The 5,730-nt window shown below is 41.1% G+C and overlaps 1 non-coding gene across 1 annotated transcript; it reads right to left on the bottom strand.

Annotated features, from left to right (window-relative positions):
- Nucleotides 1–1,273: 1,273 nt before the first annotated feature.
- On the bottom strand, nucleotides 1,274–1,378 carry LOC120257464. The gene has a single exon (XR_005535689.1). It is a non-coding gene; the product is annotated as a small nucleolar RNA R71 (small nucleolar RNA).
- Between the last annotated feature and the right edge of the window lie 4,352 nt (nucleotides 1,379–5,730).

The raw sequence follows: 5,730 nt of genomic DNA, 5'->3' as shown, positions 1-5,730 counted from the left end.
ACTGCTCAGAGAGGAGCTCCGCTGGGGCTTAGTTGCATGAGCACAAAGTGAAGCATTGAAGCGATCCTTAATGCTTTGGCTTAATTATGATTAAGAGTCTTTCGCCTGGACCAAAGGGTTAGACCTATATTAGAGAATAGGGTTTATCACTTGGAATCCCTAGAGCTTCTTCCAACTATACACAGCGTGAGGTCTTGAGACTAAGTAGTTTCTCTGTTAGGGCATAGTGTAGAGTTATTCAGGGATGATTATAGGTTTGGGACCGTGTACTTTATGATTTCCATGACTCATTAAGCATCAGTCAGGAGCTTAATAATTGGTTTTGCACTTGAAGCAATAGTCCTAGGGGAAGCAATGTCTGGGTGCCACACTTTCTGTTGATTGCCTTTCCTCTAATTTTTTTGCACCTGTCGTTCTTATTTTCTTTAATTCTTTTCATATTGATTTTGTTCACACTACTATCGATTCATTTTCACTTTAGTTAAGTAGCAATCTTTGTGTTTCTAATCACTATTCCCTGTGGATTCGACTACCCACTCACCGGGGTATTATTACTTCGACAAACTTGTGGAATTACGGGTCACACGGAAGGGGTGTGTCATGTTTTTGGCGCTATTGCTTGGGAATAGGTGTTTTAGAAATATTTTGCACTTTGCTATTTTAGCTATTCATCATTTACTCTATTTCACACTTTCTTATTATATCATCATTCTGATTTGTTTCCTTTCTTTGGTTGCAGCTCCTGGTTATGACTCTAGGGAACCCTTCGACATTGGTTGAAGGAGATCCTGAACTTGAATGAACACTTCGTAGAATGGGGTAAAGAACCTGTACAAGAATATAATCATTAAGCTAAAATAGAGGGTAAAGATTCTGAAAACATGGCTGAACAAGCGGACCAATGAAGAACACTTTCTGATTTTGTTATACCTACTATTCATGGGACACAATCGAGCATTATGAGGCCACCAGTAATAGCCAAGAATTTTGAGTTGAAGCCGGCCTTTATTTAGATGGTTCAATAGTCCGCACAGTTTAATGGGTTAGCTAATGAAGATCCAAACAATTGTATTGAGAATTTCCTTGAAGTGTGAGACATGTTGACGATCAATGCGATTTCTGATGATGCAATTCACTTGAGGGCTTTTCCATTCTCTTTGAAAGGAAGGGCCAAACAGTGGTTCCATTCATTGCCAAGAGCTTCTATCACAACATGGAACAAAATGGTCGGAGCTTTCTTTGCAAGGTACTTCCCTTTTTCGAAAATCGGCAAAGCTTCACAATGAGATATCTTCATTTGTTCAGATGGACCTTGAAAATTTGTTTGACACTTAGGAACAATTCAAGGACCTTTTTGGAAGTGTCCACAACATGGGTTCCCCGAGTGGATGATCATTAATACATTTTATAACGGGTTGAGCTCTAGCAACAAACAACTTCTAAATGCCGCCGTAGGAGGTACAATAGGGAACAAGACTACCGAAGAAGCCTGGCAATTGATTGAAGAAATGGGTTTGAATAGCTACCAATGGAATGCAAGAGAAAGGAAGAAAGTGGCCGGACTCCATGAAATTGATGTGGTTACATCTTTAGCAGCACAAGTAGAGGTATTAAGCAAGAAATTTAATACATTGACTTCACCAAGGGTAGCCGCAATCACAAGTTGTGATGGTTGTGGGGGTTCGCATATGCCATCCGATTGTCCTATTTTGATTGCTACTTCAGCCCCAACTGAAAAAGTAGACTTTGAGGGTAATTCGGGAAAAGGACAAGGTAATCCTTATAGCAACACCTACAACCAAGGTTGGAGAAGCCATCCCAATTTTTCATGAAGTAATCAAGGGCAACGAAAGGCCACAACACCACCAGGTTTCTAACATTAACAACAATCGCCGAACTTGGAGAACCGAGTTTCCAGCTTGGAAACTTTGATGACCGATTTAGAGAAAGCTTTAATGAGATTCTTTCAGTCATCAGATACAAGGTTTCAGTCAGTTGAAGCTACGCTTTGTAACCACACCACTTCATTGCACAACTTAGAGAATCAAGTGGGGAAAATTGCAAATTCATTATTGGAGAGACCACAAGGAAGCTTGCCTAGTAACACTGAAACCAATCCGAGAGTACATGTGAAGGCAATCACTTTAAGAAGTGGTCGTGAGGTTGAGAGTAGGCTTCCAAGTGAGAAAAACAATATTGAAGCACCCGAGGTCATGGACGTTGAGGAGAGAGCAAACAAGTAGAAAGAGGTGGCAACCCTATCTTACAAGCCCAGAATCCCTTATCCTTAGGTTGAAGAATGACCAAAATGATGAGCAATATAAGAAGTTGTTGGGTTTATTCAAGAAATTGGACATCAACATTCCTTTTATGGAGGCAATGTCTCAAATACCTCAGTATGTAAAGTTTTTAAAGGATCTTTTGACCAACAAGAGGAAGTTGGAGGAGAGTGCATCGGTGATCTTAGATGCCTCTTGTTCGGCGGTGTTACAAAAGAATATGCTGAATAAGAAGAAGGACCCCGGAAGCTTCATCATCCCATGTAACATTGGTAACATGGGTGAAGAAATGGCATTGGCGAACTCAGGGGCTAGTGTCGACGTCATGCCTTACACCTTCTTTCAAAAGCTAGGTTTGTGAGAGCCTAGACCCACTCGATTGACACTTCAATTGGTGGACCAAACGGTTAGGCATCCGAGGGGAATCATTGAAGACGTACTTGCGAAGATCATCAAGTATATATTTCCTGTGGTCTTTGTAGTGTTGGATGTTCATGAGGATGTCGATGTTCCGCTGTTACTTGGAAGGCCATTCTTGTGCACTTCCAAAGCTCTGATTGATATGGATGGTGGGGAGTGGACACTGAGGGTTGGTGACGACAAGTTGATATACCTCCTCGCTGAAGCCATGCAACATTCTCTTAATTTTGATGACACTTTGTATTTCCTTGATACTACTGATGAATTAATTGATGAATATGTACAGGAAATGATGAATCTGGACACATATAAAGGGCTGTTAAACCAAGGCATGGAGAATGAATACGTAATGATGCTTGGTCTAGAGGACGAGATGAAACCTACCCCGGGAATCATGAAGAAGATGATCTGGAAGATGAAGCGTGGTAATGAACCCATGTGCGGTAACAAACTTGATAACTCTCCCTCTACCTTTAAAAGACCATGCTTATCATGCTTTCAGGTTATGGGTAAGAGGGAAACCTTCATCTATGAGCCCCCGTGAGGTAAGGAGATGTACGTCACTTTGAATTTGTACAATCGAGTTTCAGGTCTAGAGAATCAGATGACTTATTTAGAAAAGGCATTAACTAAGTTCATCCAATCTTCTGACACACGCTTTCATGGCGTTGAAACTACACTTCACAACCACATGCATCTTTGCACAACTTGGAGGATCAAGTGGGACAGATTATGAAGTCACTTTCAAAGAGACATCAAGGGAGTCTACCTAGTAACACTGAGACCATCCCAAGGGAACAGCTAAAAGAAATCACTTTTAGGTGTGGTCACGAACTTGAGAGTAAGCTTCAAACTGAGAAAGCTGCTTATGAACCACCCATGGACAAAAAAATTGAGAAAAACGATAAAGTGAAGGAGGTGGTACCCCCCCATTATAAACCAAGAATTCCTTACCACTCAAGGCTGAAAAATGACGAAAATAATGAGCAGTACAAGAAATTTCTGGGCATCTTCAAATAGTTGCACATCAATATCCCATTTGTGGAGGCATTGTCACAAATGCCCTGTTATGCGAAGTTCTTGAAGGACCTCTTGACAAACAAGAGGAAATTCGAGGATAGTAAAGCTGTAACTTTAGATACATCATGCTCGGAAGTGTTGTAGAAGAACATGCTGAACAAGATGACAAATCCCTAAAGTTTTATCATTACATGCAACATTGGTAATTTTGGTACACATATACAAGGGTGTGTTAGCTCATTAGAAGATCCCGGCCGAGGAGGAGATGGTTGAACATTCTGTTGTAGGGGCCTAGGATATTCTTGTTCCACTTGCCCGTGTCCAAGTTGGTTCCATGAAAAGGTTGAGTGATTCCTCCAACCCGAATTGTAAGTGTTACTGTATGGGTTGTTTTGATATCAACGGCTCTACCCAACAAAATCAGCTTGTTTTGTCTGTCTTGCACCCATATCAGAAAAAGCACATCCAATGTCGGTCTGGGACCCCCAATTCTCACATGGGGCTACTAGTGTTTGAGACACCGACTATATAGATGATAAGTGCCCAAATACATCGTATATTATTTGTAAAGTTTATGCACTTTCATGCAACTTTAGCTATTATTTCAATGCCATTTTGTGCATTTGATGTATTTATTTTGTTTTAGGAGATCAAGGGACCAAATTTGCATGGATGAACCATATTTGAGTCATTTCGGAGAAGGTTAATGAAGAAAAGAAGTTTACATGAGCTCTGGATGCAAACTGGCGCCTGAAAAGGAGTTCACAGAACACTACGTGTGGTACTGTACTAACCACACAGCTTTTGCGGCCAGTGTTCAGGCCGTACAATGCCCGCACAACCCAACCAGTGGGTTATGCGGCATAGTGTGCGGTCCGCACTCTATGACCCACAAGGTAGACAAAAGCATGTGAGGGCGCATGTGCAGCCCGTACACAGCCTGTAGAGACTGAGATTTTACCATTTTCAACCATAATAATGCTTGTGCGGCCTCATTCTCATGCTCACAACCACTCGCACACCCACTCGAGTATATATATACTTTATTAGGGTTTTGGATAAAAGCTTCATCACTATCCTCCTCCAAGCACACCTAGTTTAATTCTTCATCAAAGGAGTCCAGTTTGGAGAGCATTTGAAGAAGAAAAGAAGGGCAGAGTCAAGGAGAGCATCAAGGAGCTCAACGGCATGGATTTGATAAGTTCTCATCACCAACTTCTAGCCAAAATTTCAAGAGGGAGTTCATTGATCATGCTTGCTATGCTTTAGATGTATTTTGAGCTTTCTCCTTTGGCTATGTCGAACTAGACTCCCAAGGTCACCGAGCTCTCGGTGAACCTTTGGAGGAGACTTTGTATGGATGATATTCATTTGCTTTAATTGAATGTGTACCTTGTATTGTTGGTTTTAATCTATCATTATCTTGTTCGTTCTACAAAGGATGAATTCCGTAGAATTGATTTTGAATGATACTTGTTTGGCTGGATGCTAGCATGTATTAGGTCATGTGATGATTAAAGGCAGATTCATTGTATTAATACATTGGAGATTCAGGGTATTGGTAGACCCCAGTGGGTTTAGGGATATTTTAGCAGAAAAGTGCATTAGAATAACCCTAACCAATATTCTCTATTCCCAAAAATATCTTAGGGGTATCTTTCGGATGGAGGAACTCCTATTGGATTAGGGCTACACCATGGATGTTTTGGGGTAGTCAATATCCAAGTCTAGCGGGCCAAAACCAGGCCAACCTTATGCTTTTATGTTCTTCATCATCTCTACTTAGTCTGCTCCTGGGGGAATCCTCGCCCGGGGGCCTTCCTTATTATTTGGCTTCTTTACTCTTTGCTTTTGCTTAGGATTGCGCTGTTCAGCTTGTTTTACTTGTTTGCATGCTTTATTTTCTTTAGTTTTATATTTGTGAACAAAAACCTTGTTTCGATTGACTAGATAGTGATCGCCAAAAGGAAGTAATAGTAGATCTTGGGGCACTTGGGAATACGACCCTCTC

The sequence above is a fragment of the Dioscorea cayenensis genome, unplaced genomic scaffold, assembly GCF_009730915.1.
Source record: "Dioscorea cayenensis subsp. rotundata cultivar TDr96_F1 unplaced genomic scaffold, TDr96_F1_v2_PseudoChromosome.rev07_lg8_w22 25.fasta BLBR01002143.1, whole genome shotgun sequence".
In the NCBI taxonomy this organism is placed as follows: Eukaryota; Viridiplantae; Streptophyta; class Magnoliopsida; order Dioscoreales; family Dioscoreaceae; genus Dioscorea; species Dioscorea cayenensis.
The sequence above is the reverse complement of the archived record's forward strand: the minus strand, read 5'-3'. Positions and strand labels throughout refer to the sequence as shown.